Genomic DNA, 18,217 nt, shown 5'->3' with positions numbered 1-18,217 from the left:
TAAGTCCCTAGTAAAGTGCACAGTGTGTGCCAGGGCTGTATATTAAATGCTACTAGTGGGCTTGCAGCACTGTAAATGTATCTCAGACCTACCACGTGCATCCACTTGCAAGGCCCAAACCTTCCATTTCCTTACATGTAAGGTACCCCTAAAGTAGGCCCAAGGTACACCCATGGGCAGGGTGCAGTGTATGTGGAAGGTAGGACATGTACTAATGTGACATTTCCTGATAGTCAAATACAGTGTAATTTGTTTTTCAATATTGAAAGGCTTTCTGTCCCACAGGTTTAACATTGGAGTTGCCCTGCTACATTTTTACATGTGTAATTTGCAATAGGGACAAGATAGGAAAATTAAGATTAGACTCCCTGAACTCAGAATTTACTAACACACCTCTTGGTGAAGGTGGTTTTTAAAACCTGTGTTTGAAAATGGCACTTTTAGAAGACCCTGTTTGATGCTTGCAAAAACACACTTGTTTGGAAAAACAACAGTTGACGCGTTTCGAACCCTATTTCGTATCTCACATGGTTCTCCGCAGGACTCCGAACACGCAAAGAGCTCTTCCATCCACAATTAGTCTCTACTACTTATTTTTCATTACAACCTTCAGAAAATGGCAACCTCTTCACCACTTTACTAAAACTTTGGAATAAGAAAGTCCTTCCCAACAATGGAAACCAATCACAACATCTTGATAAGTGTATAAATCCACATAGACTTGAATCGGCCTCAAACGTGGCTGTAAATCTCGGCGCTCGCAATTAGAGAGTTGAGATTTACAGTCATGTCTGAGGTCGATTCTCCAAATAAGTGTGTTTTTGCAAACTCGAAGGGCTGTGTTTGGTTTTAGACTAAAAAAAAAAAAGTTCTAGAAATTACAGAACCAGAGATAATAAGATCTCTGTACTATATGTTTCATATTAATGTAAAGTAAAAAGAAATTGTTTAGTTTTTTGTTTAATGAATGTCATTTAATGTTGTGGCTCTATGTTGTGTTATGTTTTGCTAAATTGATGTTGTAACGGATTAGTAATATATTTTGGTAAATTTTGAGAACTTAGTATGAAATAACAAAAAGAAGAAAATTATAAAATAAAAGCATATGGTCATATCGAGTGACTAGTGTGATCATGATGTGAGTTATTTAATTGATATCAGTATTGGCACGTATGATGATATGTGATTGTTAACCACTTCCATGCTAATGACAAGGTCAGATCGTCATGCACTGCAGCGGAGCTGACCATGTCATTTCAATGGAAATTAGAGTAACAGTGGGAATTGCCTTAGCACCAAAGGGGTTAAGCAGGCCTAGCCTTACTGATTAAGGGCTTAACCGTTTCTAGTTGACAAACTTGTGTATTCAGCGTCTGGTATGTGAGTGACAGGAGCTGAGATGTGCATTCACTATAGACAGTCACGGGTGAGTTGAGGTGTGCCCTGCCTTGCTTGGGTGACTCATCGCAGGCCTGAATTGACCTGATCTGCATTTAGAGTAGTGGGAGGAGTTGTGATTACACCTGAATAGGCTGTGACTTCTTTTGCACAATGCTGTCTCCGCCCCCTGTGGTCATGCTGCACCAGTGAGGGCAGAACTGGTTTGGACTGGGTTCAGAGTCCCTTGCCACGGTTCAATGACAAAATATCCCCATACACAAATATCGAGTTTTTAATATATATATATATCAAAAATATCAACATCATATATATATTATTGAAAGTACAAAAATATTGATGTAAAAAATATAGTTGTACAAATATCGATTTTAATATATATATAAAAAATAATATAACATATATTTAAAAAAATTAACAAAAAAAATTAGATTTAATATACATTTGAATAAATATAACAAATAAATGTAATTTCAAACATCCGTATATAAAATGTAATATATATATATATTTACTTTAAAAAATTAATAAACTATTTATTTTAATTTATTTTGTATTTGTATTTATTTGTATAAATATATATATATATATATATATTTATATATATCTTCACCAATAACATAAAATCGAATTAAAAAAACATTAGATTATAAATTATAACATGAAACTATTTAAAAGTCTTTAAAAATAAATTTTCAACTTCAGTTAATGTAACAGTAAATAAAGGGATCGATTCCGATCTCGCTGGGAAAGCCTTCTCAGAGCTGTCCGTAGCGTAACCTTCCGACCGACACGTTCCGGGAGCTGGTCCGTCTGGACGAGAAAGTACGATGTGCAAATGTGTCCAAATCCCGAGCGACATGTACTCTCTGAAACCAACAACACTTTCCTTACGAGCCGGATCCATAAACGCCGGAATGGAGATGTCTGGAAGCTTTGTCACAGCATTTTCCGGCCGATCAAGTACGATGCGTACTTCCTACGTGCCCAACAGGTCGCCACTTACAGCACATCATAGCATCCGGAACACCAGTCTCTATGCTCCGATTCATGCCACAACACCATCCACAGCTACGAGACGAACCAACGCTCTCCGCCCATGACACGAACCTACAAGATGAACCAACAATGTATCCGATCGCACATGTCATCCCTGTACTGTACGTCTATGACCGAATCAACAACAAGAATCGAGACGAACTCTGCAGACGGTAAGTTTGACAAGCATAGAGGGTGGCTAGCTATAACTACCAGCAGTCCCAAAGAGGGGTGGATGGCTATCACTGCCAGCATAACTTACCCATAGGGGGTGGATTGCTATCACTGCCAGCATTGTCCAGCCCATAGAGGATGGGATGGCTATCACTGCCAGCAGTCCCAACCTATAGAGGGGTGGATGGCTATCACTGCCAGCAGACCCAACCTATAGAGGGTTGGATGGCTATCACTGCAAGCAGTCCCAACCTATAGAGGTGTGGATGGCTATCACTGTCAGATGTGACAAAAAGGTAATTGTGTGGTTCAAACCCCTAGCATTGTCATGAAGAACGTGGAAATAAGGAACAACCCCCCTCACTACAGTGACCAAAATGTGAGTGTGAGGTTCAACCCCCCTGTCAGGATTAATGTGGAAATGGGGCTAGACCCCCCTCACTGCACTAACCAAAGTGTGAATGTGGGGTTCAAACCCCCCATCCAATTTCAGGATTAATGTTGAAATTGGGTTAACCCCCTCACTGCACTGACCAAAATGTGAGTGGGGGTTTCAACCCCCCCAATGTCAGGATTAATGTTGAAATGGAGTTAACTCCCCTCACTGCAGTGATCAAAAGGTGAGTGTGGGGTTCCAAATACCAGCATGTGCAAACAATCGGGTATGATTCCTGGCTCCAAAAACACAAGCAATGTAGTGAGTAAGTAGTGGTTGTGTGACACACAAACATAGATATGTTGAGGAAAACGTTGTTGTGCGTACAAAAATACCCTCAGCCATGTGCAGACAAACATGAGGGCTGACAATGCCTCAAATGTACAATAGGACAATGAAAGAAGTGACCATCATGATGCCTAAAAAAGTGTGTTCACTAACAGACACACATACAAAGGAATCCCATGGAGACAGCAACAATTAGGTGATAACATACCATACTGTGGCATCAATGGGAAACAGTAAACATGATGAATAAGCAGACAGACAATGTAGGAGTCCCAGAGATAGCAGATATCAAAACTCTAACCAACATCCACTCAATGCCCCACAAAACACATGTCAATACGTAGGTGCAGATGCCCTAACACCACCAGCCAGCCACACACTGCAGAACACACACAACATGTGTGTGCAACTAAGTGTCCCAACGCAACAACAACACACATGATGGGGGCTGAACAACAATGAGACATATGCGTTTTATGTACATTACAGAAGTATCTCATTAATTGGGTACCCCTTTGTGGGCAACATGGAATTGTCAGATGCTTGTGTTCACAACAGACACATGTGCAACAAGCTGGACGGGACAGCCACCAACACACCAAGAACCAGAGCCATTCCAGCAGTACACTGAAGGACACTACATTGTGGTGACAGTAGCCTCAATGATGACCCTTATGTGAGGCTCAATTTTGGATGTTGTCCATACTGTGGAGCATATTCACCTGTGCCCACTGTGTCATAAGTATCAACCAATCAACTACCATCACACATACACAAACACAACTCACTGGGCATGACCTGTAATGTGGGCCACAATGTAGGGAGTGGCCTAGCCATCACTCAACTCACATTTGGCCTCTCAATACCACACACCATGAGCCGCACCTATGTGCATCAGCATAGCCCACATTGACTGTCAGCATAGCACATGCACCCACGACAATCCCAGTGGTGGTGGTGGGATCTAATGTGTACAAACACATTACACATGACCACTCACCAAACCTTCTCAATGTCTGTCACACTACATAGTATGAGGTACATGTGCATGATGTGAAATATATCAGATACATTGGGATGGCTGTCACAGTCCTAGAATCATTCCAATGTCACTTGTGCCTTTGGCCACAGTGCAGGCCCTTACATCAACCAGATTCAGGGATGACACCCTAATGACTAATAGTTTCACATGCACCCACATCCCAGAAACACAAGGGCAAAGATATAGAAAAAACACAGGACAACACAGCAAGCATCACAAACAGGGACATCTGCAGAGAACACAGGCTCGGTAGAAAAAGGAATAGGAACACACAGTTTCAGGCACACAGAACACGCACCATGTGCTCTAGCAATGTCACGGAATAGCACACTGCAATTAGGTGATTCTACCCATGTGTAAGGACAGTTGTTTCAAACGTTCACCTTGTAGGGCTGTGTCATGTCCAAACAAAACATGGACATTGAGCCAACAATTACAACACACTGAAAGCTCTGGTCACATCAGCCTGTGTACTGAAGTGTCCCTTAAGTCATCTGCACATATTCAAAACACATGTATAGAAAGTTTTACTGACGACACAGATGACTTGTACATCATCCATGCGTTAAAATGCATGTCCAGTGGAGATGGGCCGAGTCAGAAAAAAGTAAAATGTGCACAAATTTCAGCACAACATATGTGCAACAGTGGAAACCAAAGATGTGAAGTGCTGCAAAGGATGTTACACTCCCTGTGCAAAAGTATTGGTATCATGACAACCTGAATTAACAGCCAATGATGATTTGGAGACATACTGTAATAGGACACATATACCATGGCCCACTTGCAGTCCATCACAACACCACATCTATTATTGTCAGAGTGATGGCGCGTGATTACCAGTTCAGGATATTTTCTCCAATACCATACTCACCTGGGCCCATAAACATTACACACCTCGAACCGATAAGCTTTTTCTCCTGCCTATCATCGGATTTAAATTTACCTGAACACGATAACTTGTCACTTTCTTATTCTGATCACTTAGGCGAATAAATCTGGCAGTAAGAAAAATGGGTAGCATAACAGTTTACCTTATCATAAAATAACCACAGACTCTGGGAAGTTTTAAACACTTTATCTATGCAATATTTTGTGAGTCAGGTACCAGAACAGTGAAACCAAAGAATTTTCAAGTAGAAAAATAACGATCAAATTAAAATTGTTTAAAGACTTTGCAAAAATATTTCTAGACATCGGTACCTGGGAAGGGTGAGAAAGGAAAACGGTACAAAGACATACCACACAGATTATATTTACCTTGAATGGTGCGAGGACCAACCCCTGGCCAAGGGGTGGAAATAAAGGGCTCCCAACTATTCAGGAGTCAACAGGTCAGGACAGGTGCAGAACAGGACAGGCAACCTCTGCTAAGTGCAACTCCTGTGTCACACCCCACTCTGCAGCTACTCTCGTTCCCCTTTTCCAGGACAGAGACTTCTCCTTCAGCGAAATCCCTGATTCTTCTTTCAGAGTGCTCGACCAGCCCTATGAGGTCTGCGGCATCCACAATGCTTCTTCAGCATATGTGGGGTCAGTGACAGGTCTGTAAAAAGTCAGACAATCTAACTGACTACACCTACCTTAGTTATACTATTTTCCAGGGTATGTACCACCCCCCAGTGTTGCAAATTTGTGTATTCATTTCATTTTGTTGGTCAGAAAGACGAGGAGAGGTCATCACACCATACCAGTATGAGATCATTTTCATTCAATGTAATTGATCAATGTTCCGCCCATAATTTACTTTCCCATGAATTTTATTCCACTCAGCAATATTTAGTTTGAATTCATATGCAATGTATTAGATACAGTCAGTATTTCTTCCTCTCTTCGGGTCAAAGCATGAGGTTCCCATGGACATCACGGGTAAGATGGTAATTGGCTGCAGTTCAATGACAGAGCTTCAAGGATTTAGATGTTCGTATGCGCACGCGCACAGATTTCAAGATGGAGGTTTGCGGCACCCTTCAGGCCCAAATACGAGCTATTAATAAAGTCAAAGAAAAACACATTAGAACACAAAAATAAATGAATGCACCGTATACCACTTATTCCTACTCTAATCCCATTATTTTATTTTAACTATAGCATTTAATGATTAGGAAGACACACAAGGTTTTATTTTAAGCAAAAACATGTGCATTAGCATGTGAAGTTTGAAGTCGCCATCTTAGGCACTACTGCGCAGCTGCAAGAAATTCCTACTGAAAGCAGAGTACGTCATACTACGTAGATGCAGTAGACGCATGCGCAAAATGGTTCCCGCGTTTTCGGCGGCCATTTTAGGACACTCGGATTACTGGTTAGTAAAAGCAAATTGACAAGCTTCTCCTACATAAAATAGATGTTGTGTTGTGCAATTATTAGTACTTACAAAACATGTTGGTTAATTCGTTACATGTTGTTTCGAGAGGATTGAATCCGAGCCAGTTTCTGTACATATGAAACCTTGCTCCATCAATCCCCTCTTTGATGGTATTCTATACCATCACTAATTTCTGAAATCAGATGCCAACTTTAACAGTTTCCCTTTTCAATTTCTTCTATTAATTTAAGCTTTCCTCTTTCCCTTTCTTCTGAAAACCTTCAATTCTTTTGTAAATATCCTCTTTCATCTCTTCAAGTTGAATTTCATTGTATTTTCGCTTCTTTCCTTTCTCATTTACTGTATAACACTTTCTGTTTATGCAGCATTTGCACGAAATCATTATCACTAATATCAGTAGGGCTATTTCTGTTATTGGCATCAGTATTCACCTACAATACTTTCTCCTATATTATAAAACCAACTACCTATAGAGGAGAGACAAGTTGTGATTGGCCTAGTCTTATCCCATCTAGACTATGCTAATTCTATCTATCTAGGCCTCCCCTCTTATCAGATCAAGAGGCTCCAGCTTGTACAGAACCAGGCAGCAAGACTGATTTATCAACAGCCCAAGTGGCAATCGGCCAGATCTTTGATAAAAAAGCTGCATTGGCTCCCACTGCTCCAGCGGGCCACCTTCAAAACCGCCTGCCTCACATTTAAATCCCTAAACTGTTATAGTCCAACCTTTATTAACAAATTGATCCTGAGGTATGTTCCAACCCGCGATCTCCGCTCTAAACATCAAAATCTGTTGGTGAGCACAAAATTCAAACGCAAGCGACATGGTGGGTGTCGATTTGCATATTTGGCACCACAATTATGGAACTCACTCCCATGGGAAATCCGTTCCTGCCCCGACCTGCTTCAGTTCAGAAAGCAGCTTAAAACATGGCTGTTCATACAGGCACATGAGTAATCTGTCCCTACCGAAGTCACGTCAGAACAGTCAACTCAGAACTACTCAAATAGCGCCATGAAACCTTGGTCAAAGTGCGCTTTACAAATGGGTTGTAACATAACATAACTATCAGTTAGTCTCTTCCATGCACTATCAACCTCCAGTGGTTTCAATTCCTCTACCAAATGAGTGATATTTCTAAAATATTTTCCAATTTCGATACTTTTGTATTGGCTTTTGATTCTGTGATCTGAGTGTGCTCTTCTGTTCTCTGTCTCATTCTCACTATCACTCTGACTATCTAAATACGTTTGACTTCTTGTTCTTACTGTTACTTCAGGTATATCTACTATTGGGATCCAATCATCCTGACTTGTGCTCGGTCATTCATCATCAGCAACTTAAGGATCCAATTCCTTCGATCCTTCAGCTGTACAACCTTCAGCCTCTACTCCGTCAGGTTCTGTCACTTTTTTGGTATGGCTGGCATGAATACAATTAGGTATACCTGCACACTTTACAGCTGTGGTGGTAACAAGTATGACTTAATGAGCTTTTCCCCACCTTGGCGCTAGGCATGATTCTCGGGTGTGATCTTTTATCACTAGCCAATCACCTGGATTCAAATCATGTGCTTCAGTCGACTGTCTGGACACCGCGTCTTCTCCAACCTGGTGAGAGATAGAACGCACTTGATCAGCCAGCTCTTTGCAATACTCAATACCAAGTCATCAGATATATTCAACAGCTTGTGTCCTGACACACATGCTTGCCTCATTGCCCTTCCCATGAATATCTCATGGGGACTCAAGCCTGTATTTTTGTCTGGTATGCTTCTGAGTCCCATCAGGACAAGAGGTAAAGCATCAGACCACTCCAATGGGGTGGACTCACACACCTTTCCCAAACTTGATTTAATTGTGTCATTCAGTTGTTCTACCACTCCAGAAGCCTCTAGGCGGTATGCACAGTGTAGCTTTTGCTCGATTTTGAATGCTTCACAAATTAATCAATTTATTGCATCATGAAAATGAGAGACTTGGTCTGATTCAATCATCACTGGAAACCCGAACCTAGGAATGAGTTCCCTCAACAAGAGTTTGGCCACTGTTAAACTGTAACAAAAACATATTTTAATCCTCGACAAGCGGGTAACTGAATGAAATCAATTTGAAGTCTTATGAATGAACCCTCTGCTTTTCCAATCTTTCCAGGGCAAACTACTGTTTTCCTGCCTGGATTCATTTGTTGACAAATTAAGCATCTCTGGCAAAGACTATCTGCTACTTTCCTGAACCTTGCGTTAAACCAATCCTGTCTAAATAGTCTTATCATTGCATCTCTGCCTATGTGTGTGTCCCTGTGGTACATTCTAGCCATATGTGCAAGCATACAGTCAGGTAAAATGGGTCTTCCCTCTAAGTAAACTATTACACAATCATTAGTTCTTCTCTGACACCCTATTTTCTCCCATTCTTCCTTTACTTTGGGTTCTGCTTCATTTTGTAAATCTCTCACTTCCTCCCATGTTCCTATGCCCCCTAGAAGCATATGTTGGAAGCTGATTCCACATCCATCAATTTTCTTGTTTACTGCTATTTTGTATTTAGCACAATGTAGGGCAACTTGGTCAGCATAACGATTACTAGCTGTCACTTTGTCGTTTCCAGATTGGTGAGTAGCGCACTTGATCATGGCCACTTCTTTTGGTAATTGAATTGCTTCAATTAATTCTTTTACAAACTGTCCATTTTTAATAGGGGTTCCTGAAGAAGTCATGAAATCCCTTTGCATCCAGAGTTGACCAAAGTCATGCACAACCCCGTAACCATACTGACTATCAGTGTAAATGGTTACTCTCCAATTTTTCCCAATTTTGCAAGCTTTGATTAAGGCTATCAATTTGGCTATTTGTGCAGACTTGACTCCTGGCAAATAGGATGCTTCAACTATTCCAGCCAATGTACACACAGCATATGCAGCCCTCAAACCTCCTTCCTCATGACGCATACATGAGCCATCTACGAAAAACTGATGCTCTGGATCTTTTAAAGGTTGTTCCTGTATGTCTGGGCGTGATTTAGTACTGTATTCAGTGAGGTCAATACAATCATGTTCCACTTCCTCCTTTACCTCTTCAAAGTGTGAATCAGGTAACAGGGTTGCAGGGTTCAAAACAGTACACCTGACTATTGTCACATATTCGGCACCTAGAATAACTTTCTCATATTTAGTCAGCCAACTAGGAGTTAGGTACTGTGTGCGAGTTCGCGTCAGCAAGATCACGACTGCATGTGGGGCATACACTGTCACAGGATTACCCATTACAATGGATTCACTTTGTTCAAGACTCATGCAAGTTGCAGCTACTGATTTTAAGCACCCTGGTAATGCAAATGCAACGGGATCCAAAGTGGCAAAGAAGTATGCCACAGGACGTCTCATTAGGCCATGTGTCTGTGTTAGGACTGAAAGAGCACAATTGTCTCTTGCATCACAGAATATTGTGAATTCTTTGGAATAATCTGGCATACCTAACGCAGGGGCTTCACGTAGACTGTTGCCTAATTTTAGAAAGGCTGTCATGCTTTCATCTTCCCATTCGACTGGATCTTTTGCTCGTTTCTTTGTCAGTTGAATCAGTGGTTTTGCTAGTACTGCAAATCCCACAATCCACTGCCTGCAATATCCTACAATGCTGAGAAATATCCTGATTTCTTTCTGAGTTTGGGGTAATATCATATTTCTGATTATTTTGAATCTTTCTGAAATCAATCTTCTGACACCCCCTTTCTATTTGGAGTCCCAAATATTTGAATGAATTGGTACAAAATTGCAGTTTCTCAGGTGAAACTTCATGTCCACCTTCAGCCAAATGATTCAGTACTGCAATTGAGTCAACAATGCAGTCATTTTGAGTTTTAGATGCGACTAATAAGTCGTCGATATACTGCACGAAGACAGACTGTCTGGGGAGCACCAGAGATTCAAGATTTTTTTTTTTAAACTCTGATTAAAGATCGATGGACTTTCTGTGTACCCTTGAGGAACACAATTCCACACGTAAACATGCTTGTCACATTTAAATTAAAAAAAAATGGATTGTCTGGATGCGATGGAATGGAAAAGAAGACTTGGCACAAATCGATTACAGTGAACCATCCGGCACTCGACAGTATCTGATATAAGATTACAGCTGGATTCGGTACTACTGGACAACATGGGACAACAATTTTATTTATTTTTATCATGTCTTGGACTACCCTATATTTGCCGTTGGGTTTCTTTATGCTAATTATAGGTGAATTACAAGGACTACTCATTATGTCTTTTAATATGCCCTATTCAACCAAACGTTCAATTTCTGCTGCAACACCTGCTTAGATTTCTGGGCTCTTTTTGTATTGTTGTGTATTTGGATAAACTGCACCTTCTTTTATGGTTACTCTTACCGGGTCTACATTTGCCATTAATCCTACTTCTTTTCCCGTAAATTCCCACATTTCAGGATTTACAGTGTTTTGAATTTCTTCGGGTAATTCCTTTATGGTCATCCTTTTAGTTGTCTTGTTTACTGCAGTTCCCTGTCTGGCTAACATGATTTTGTACACTCCAGCTTCATCAGGAGTCTGAATTACGACACCATCTGGTGTGCAAAAGATTGTGCAGTTCATTTTGCACAAAAAAATCTCTTCCTAGAAAGTTTACAGGACTCGAGTCACATACAACAAACTTGTGCATCTCTTTAAAATTGCCAATACATAACTCCATTGGTTCTGTAATAGGGGTCCTAATCTGTTTACTAGAAACGCCCACTACTTAGATCGCTTCTACCGAGAAGGGTATATTTGGGACATCTGTTGTTCTCACAGTAGAACGGGTAGCACCAGTGTCTAACAAGAAGGTGATGTCATTTCCTTTAACCTTTCCTTCAATGAAAGGACCTGACTGATCTACCGGTAAGAATGCGCCAAGTACGCATTCCTTTCCCCCCTCTCAGGCACCGTCAATAATCACCCTCCTCAATAAATGTATCCTGTAAAAGAAACTGTGGTGTTACCGTATTTTTCTTACCACTTTCCTCCTGGAATCCGGTGTCCACACTGTACTTGGCTTGACTCACAAAATCTGGCATAGGGGCAGGTGGCAATTGATTCTGTATTACCTGTTGCGGCTGTCTCATTGACACCTCATTCAGCATCTGCAGACTTAAATTTTGAGTTTGGACATTATTATTCTGTAAAAGTTTACACTCATTTTTCCAGTGCCCCAATTTTCCGCACCTGTGACAGGGAAACTATTTTTTAGCTTCTTCTTTGCTCATTCTGCCTCTAGATTTGCCCCCACTGTTCTCTCCTTGATTATTTGCCTGTTGACTTGACTGAAGTTCCTACTGTTCTGCTAATTTAACTTGAGGCCACATTTCTTTTCCTTCTAATTTCTTTAGCCTGTTATCAATTTCATCCCCACAGTATTTTACATTCTTGAGGATTTCATCTATAGGTTTTGCCTGCCAGCATAACTTATGTTCTTTAATCATTTGGGATATTTCTGGTTTTAGTCCAGACACAAAACGATATATAAAATGTGTTATGTACTTATTATCAATGTTTTCTAACCCACTGTACTGTTTAAATACCTGTAAAAGGTGTTCATAATATGCATGTACAGACTCATCTTTATTTTGGGTAGTTCTGTCTATTTTTGTCCAATCTGTTTCCTTTGGGGAAACCTTCCTTTCAAATAAGTGATTACCTGATGATATTTTTTCATCACATCATCTGATGGGGCTCCTGTGTTTGCATCTCTTGGGTACTCATCATTAGGCCAATCTACTGAAATGTTACATTCGGTCCATAAGTCAGCAGAACAACTACGTCAAATAAACCATCTAAATCCTTCAACACTGCTTTTGAAACTTTCACAAACCCTTCAATTTGCCTGTACCATTCTACTGGTTTCTCTCTAAGCTTTGGGAAGTCATTTGTGAATGACAAAATATCCTGTCAGGAACATGGGACATGTACATAACCTCCTCCTGGAACTTCTTTCATTGGGCACAACCTTTCAACCTTTCATGCTTCTTTCATTACATACTCAGAAGTCATTCGATTTGCCTGTGTTTCTACCTTTTTCTTTGTCCATCTGGCTTTCCACCTATATTAGTCTCCCCATTTCTGTAATAATGACAATAATTCTTTTATCTGCAATTTTCTTCTCAACACATTCATGTTCTCTAGATCTTTGTCGGAAAATTCTGCTCTATATGGCTTTTGCAATACTTTTGATTTGCCTATGTCAATTCCCATTTCTGAAGCCACATTCATTAATTTTTCATGGAATATTTTGTATTTTGGGTGATACTTCTGCATATGAATAACAACTCTTCTTCACTAAAATAATTCAATCTTTCTAGTCCCACATTTCCAGCTACCATTTCTTCCAATTCTACTCTTAATTTAAGATATCCAGTACATTTGGCTGTGATTTTGGCTTTTCTATATCTCGTGTCCACCTTTCTATTTCTTCTGGGGTTACTACTGTGGCATTTTTCATTCCTGTGGGCATTTCTATCAGTACCTCTCTCGAGCATCCAGGGGTATCTTTTCTAAATGAATCGTTTATTGGCTCTCTTATGGGCAAATCCATTAGGGAAATTACTGACTCACACTCACTTGCTTGATCATCAATTATATGGTTTTCTTTTCTGGGATGGGTAATTGGTGTAGTTAGACCTGGAGTTTTAGGACTGATTTGCTTATTTCCTTATAAAGGAACAACTAGACCTATAGTCACTGGGATTGTTAGAGCTTCAGGATTTATTTTCTGAATTAATTCACTTCTGTGTTAATTGATTGCTTCTCTTACTTTTTCTTGCAACACTTTTTCTATAGTAGTCTCATGTACAATATGTGGAACCAATGGTGTTTTTAAGACTGGAGCACTAGGAGTAATTAAATTTTTCTCTTCCTGATAAGGTGGAGGATTTTTCATTAATACATCTTCTAGATAATCTTCTTCAAAATCCCCGTTATCAATCCCAACATGTTTTGCTTTCTCTGTACATTTACTTCCTGTTGGTTCTTCTGTGCTAAATATAGGATATAATACTTCCACTATCATAGACTGTCTCCATTGTTTCATCTGTTTATCTCGGTTCTCTCTAGGAAATCTGGGATAACATTTACTTAAGTTTCTGTCACATCAAGATCTATCTTGCTCAAAATCCTCAGTTTCCCACTTTTCTAAAGCTTCATACTGCATTAATCTAAGTCTAGGTTCTAATTCATTCTGCAAGTTTGCAAATTATGCAAAATTCTTCCATTGAATGTTCCATACTCTGGAAATGCCAGTATTCCATCATCTTCTATGTATTCTATCCAATTTTCTAACCACACACAAGTATGATAGCCCCTTTCTTTCATCATGTATGATGCAGGCGTTTTTGGAGGTGGAATAATAATACCTTCTCTTGTTTTAAAGGGCTTACCCTTTTTAAAATAATTTAACATTTTCTGTATAAATGACATGCTTCTCTTTTCTCCGTACCTGCTCGTGGGCAAAATCTAGGTATCTTTTATCCGGACGAGTACCTATAATTGTTGGATCTAAACTCCACATATAATCACCACTATCGATTAATACTGAAAATCCTATTTTTGTAAATTAATCAATTGTTTACTTTTCAGAAATGCTTCTCCAATAACAGGGCGTCTTTTATTTCAATGACCATTCAACATTTGACTTACAGATCACTTTAACCAATGCTTGCGCGGCTTTTCTACGACGTGAGTTTCACTCTCTAAACTCACCCCTCCTTTACAAAATTAACCCAGCTACACACTCGCTGTTTCAACCTATCCCAGCGCGGCTCTCATTGACATCAGTGCAGCACCCGCGACTGACCCCTCCTTTTCAAGGTAATACGACAACTCAATTTCTTTCGATTTTAAATACGTATTTCATTCATTAACAACATAAAAACATTCGCTACTGTACCTAATTGACTAATTTCAAAGAATCGACAACTTTTTTACAGTGAGTAAAACTTTTACGTTTACCCTTCACACACTACGAGTAAAATCTCTTCCGCTTACTCTTCGCGCAAGCAAAAAGAACCTGCTACTCCTTCAGACTTACCCATTCTAGGTGATATAAGACCAAATTAGTGCTTCAAGTTCTACCTAACTTTACACACTTACTTCATCACGGCCAGTAACCTCACTGCAGTGTGGCTTCCATTTACCACCCGCTATTCAATACCCCCGGGGAATCCCAGAGAACATGAAACAATACAAAACTGGTTTTGGTTAATTCAAAACATCAAATAAAAATCAATACACAACTAACTACCTATCTTAACTAAAACCTAACCATAGCTCTGCTACCAACTAAATACTGATGGTGCGTGATTACCAGTTCAGGATATTTTCTCTAATACCATACTCACCTGGGCCCATTAACATTACACACCTCGAACCGATAATCTATTTCTCCTGCCTATCAGTAGATTTAAATTTACCTGAACACCATAACTTACCAAGTCCTTGTCACTTTCTTATTCTGACCACATAGGCGAATAGATCTGGCAGTTAGAATAATTGGTAGCATAACAGTTTACCTTATCATAAAATAACCACAGACTCAGGGAAGTTTTAAACACGTTATCTATGCAATATTTTGTGAGTCAGGTACCAGAACAGTGCAACCTGGACTTTTCAGGTTGAAAAATAACAATCAAAGTAAAATTGTTTTAAGACTTTGCAAAAATAGATCTAGACATCAGTACCTGGGAAGGGTGAGAAAGGGAAACGGTACAAAGACATACCACACAGATTTTGTTTACCTAGAATGGTGCGAGGACCAACCCCTGGCCAATGGCTAGAAAGAAAGGGCTCCCGACTAATCAGGAGTGAACAGGTCAGGACAGGTGCAGAACAGGACAGGTAACCTCTGCTAATTGCAACGCCTGCATCACACCCATCTCTGCAGCTACTCTCTTTCCCCTTCAGCGAAATCCCTGATTCTTCTTTCGAAGTGCTCGACCAGCCCTCTAAAGTCTGCGACATCCACGATTCTTCTTCAGCCTACGTTGGGTCAGGGACAGGTATGTGACAAGTCAGACAATCTAACTGACTAACCTACTCTAGTTATACTATTTTTTCCAGGGTATGTACCACCCCCAGTGTTGCAAAATTGTGTATTCCCTTCATTTTATTGGTCAGAAAGACAAGGAGAGGTCATCACACCATAACAGTATGAGATCATTTTCATTCAATGTAATTCATCAATTTTCCCGCCCATAATTTACTTTCCCATGAATTGTATCCCACCCAGCAATATTTAGTTTCAATTCATATACAATGTGTTATATACAGTCAATATTTCTTCCTTTCTTCGGGTCAAAGGATGAGGTTCCAATGGACATCAAGGGTTAGATGGGAATTGGCTGCAGTTCAATGACAGAGCTTCAAGGATTTAGATGTTCGTATGCACACGCGCACAGATTTCAAGATGGAGGTTTGCGGCACCCTTCAGGCCCAAATACAAGCTATTAATGAAGTCAAAGAAAAACACAGTAGAACACATAAATAAATGAATGCACTGTATACCACGTATTCCTACTCTAATCCCATTATTTTATTTTAACTATAGCATTTAATGATTAGCAAGACACACAAGGTTTTAGTTTAAGCGAAAACATGTGCATTAGCATGTGAAGTTTGAAGCAGCCATCTTAGGCACTACTGCGTTGCGTAGCTGCAAGAAATTCCCATTCATCAGACAATAATTAATTCAAGTGAGAGAAACCTCACAGCATGGCTTACCGAGGGCAGTAATAAATATGCATCATTAAAAACGATTCGGTTAGCAAGACGCCATGAGGCACAAAAATGGTTTTCTCCAGACTTACAAGATCAAAAACTAGTACTTCGTCAAACTGAAAGGAAATGGAGAACTAATTATTCCATTGACAAAAAAGAGAGATACCTTATTTTTTCTTTCTTTTTTTTATTGTCCTCATAAATGCCACCAGATAATGTCAATTCTAGATAGGCTCTCTCCAGGCCACTGACACAGACCAGCTGTTTCCGCCCTGGGGTCTATGGATAGCCAATGGAGATCACCCAGATGTAGGTTGTTTCTTGAGCCAACTCCCATTCACGATGTAACTTGCCACTTTGGGAGGACAGGACCACTAACCTCTGGCATAATCATTGGACTTATTGGATGTTATCGCTCAGTCCATGCATTCAGGGCACACCAGATCTTATTGGCGCTTTCTCCACCACACAGCGTATCTAAACGACTAACCGCCATGATGTTTCTTAGACAGTCTACAAATCTGGGGGGGTTTAGAGACTTCCACTCCCTACAAATCTCTCTCCTAGCAATAACAATAACATAGAAAATAAACTGTAAAGTACATTTTCGAATATCATAATCTTGGGGGAGACCAAAAAGAATCAATCTAGGGCTGAGAGCAATTGGGGATGATACCACTTCTTCTAAGAATTCACACACCTCACTCCAGTAGCTCATAATGGCCGGGCAATCGACAAACATATGTCTGTCATCCACAGCTGGAGACTTACATCTTGGACAGAAGTATACTTCTGCAGACAACTTAGATAGTTTTGCTGGAGTCCAATAGACCCTATATAATGTGAATAGGTGGTTTCTTCTGAGATTGGATGGTTTTATAATTTTTTGGGAGAGTGTAAAAGTCTATCCAAACGTTCAGTACCTCCCTGGCATCAAGGTCTGGAAAGTTATCCCATAGCTTGATGGTTTCAGCTCCTAGATTGTCTTTAGCCCCCACAAATGTATTGTACCAATGCGCAACCTCACCTTTCCATCCCCTGCCCCTATCGATAAATTCCAATAGAGGTATTTCCTTATCATTGGCCCAACGCTGCCTCCCCCACCAGGAGGACAACTGATAAAATGTAAACCTTGTGATAGAGCCCTCTGTTTATCTGATTTTTGGTTTAGCTTCTGGTGTCTGGGTTAGGTTGTTCCAGCTCATAATGTCTGTTTTGTCTTTGTTGATTCTATATCCAGACACAGTACCAAAGTCCTCAACCAAATCGAAGAACCTAGGAATAGCCTCGGCCGGGTTAGATGTGTATAGGAGGAGGTCGTCAGCATATAATGCTGTCTTAAGCGCCAAATCCCCTATTTTAAATGGTAAGATTACTGGATCTGATCTTAAGGAACAGACAAAGGGCTCAATATAAATATCAAAGAGGAGGGGAGATAGGGGACAACCCTGCCTCGTTCCCCTTGAGATGTTAAACCAGTCGGTAAGGCAACCGTTGACCAAGACTTTGGCCCGGGGACTCCTATATAATGTTACAATGCCTTAGATGAAGATATCTGGAAACCCAAACTTCGCCATAGTTTTCCATAGAAATAACCAGTTCACTTGATTGAGGGCTTTTGCTGCATCGATCGCAATGATGGCAAGTGGCAGTCCCCTGTCTGTTGCTATATCTATCGCTCCTAAAACTTGGAACGTAAGTTCATTGAGTTGACGGCCTGGTATAAACCCCCTCTGGTCCGGAT

This window comes from Lissotriton helveticus, chromosome 4_1 (assembly GCF_964261635.1).
Source record: "Lissotriton helveticus chromosome 4_1, aLisHel1.1, whole genome shotgun sequence".
NCBI lineage: Eukaryota > Metazoa > Chordata > Amphibia > Caudata > Salamandridae > Lissotriton > Lissotriton helveticus.
Note: the sequence above shows the minus strand (reverse complement) of the source record.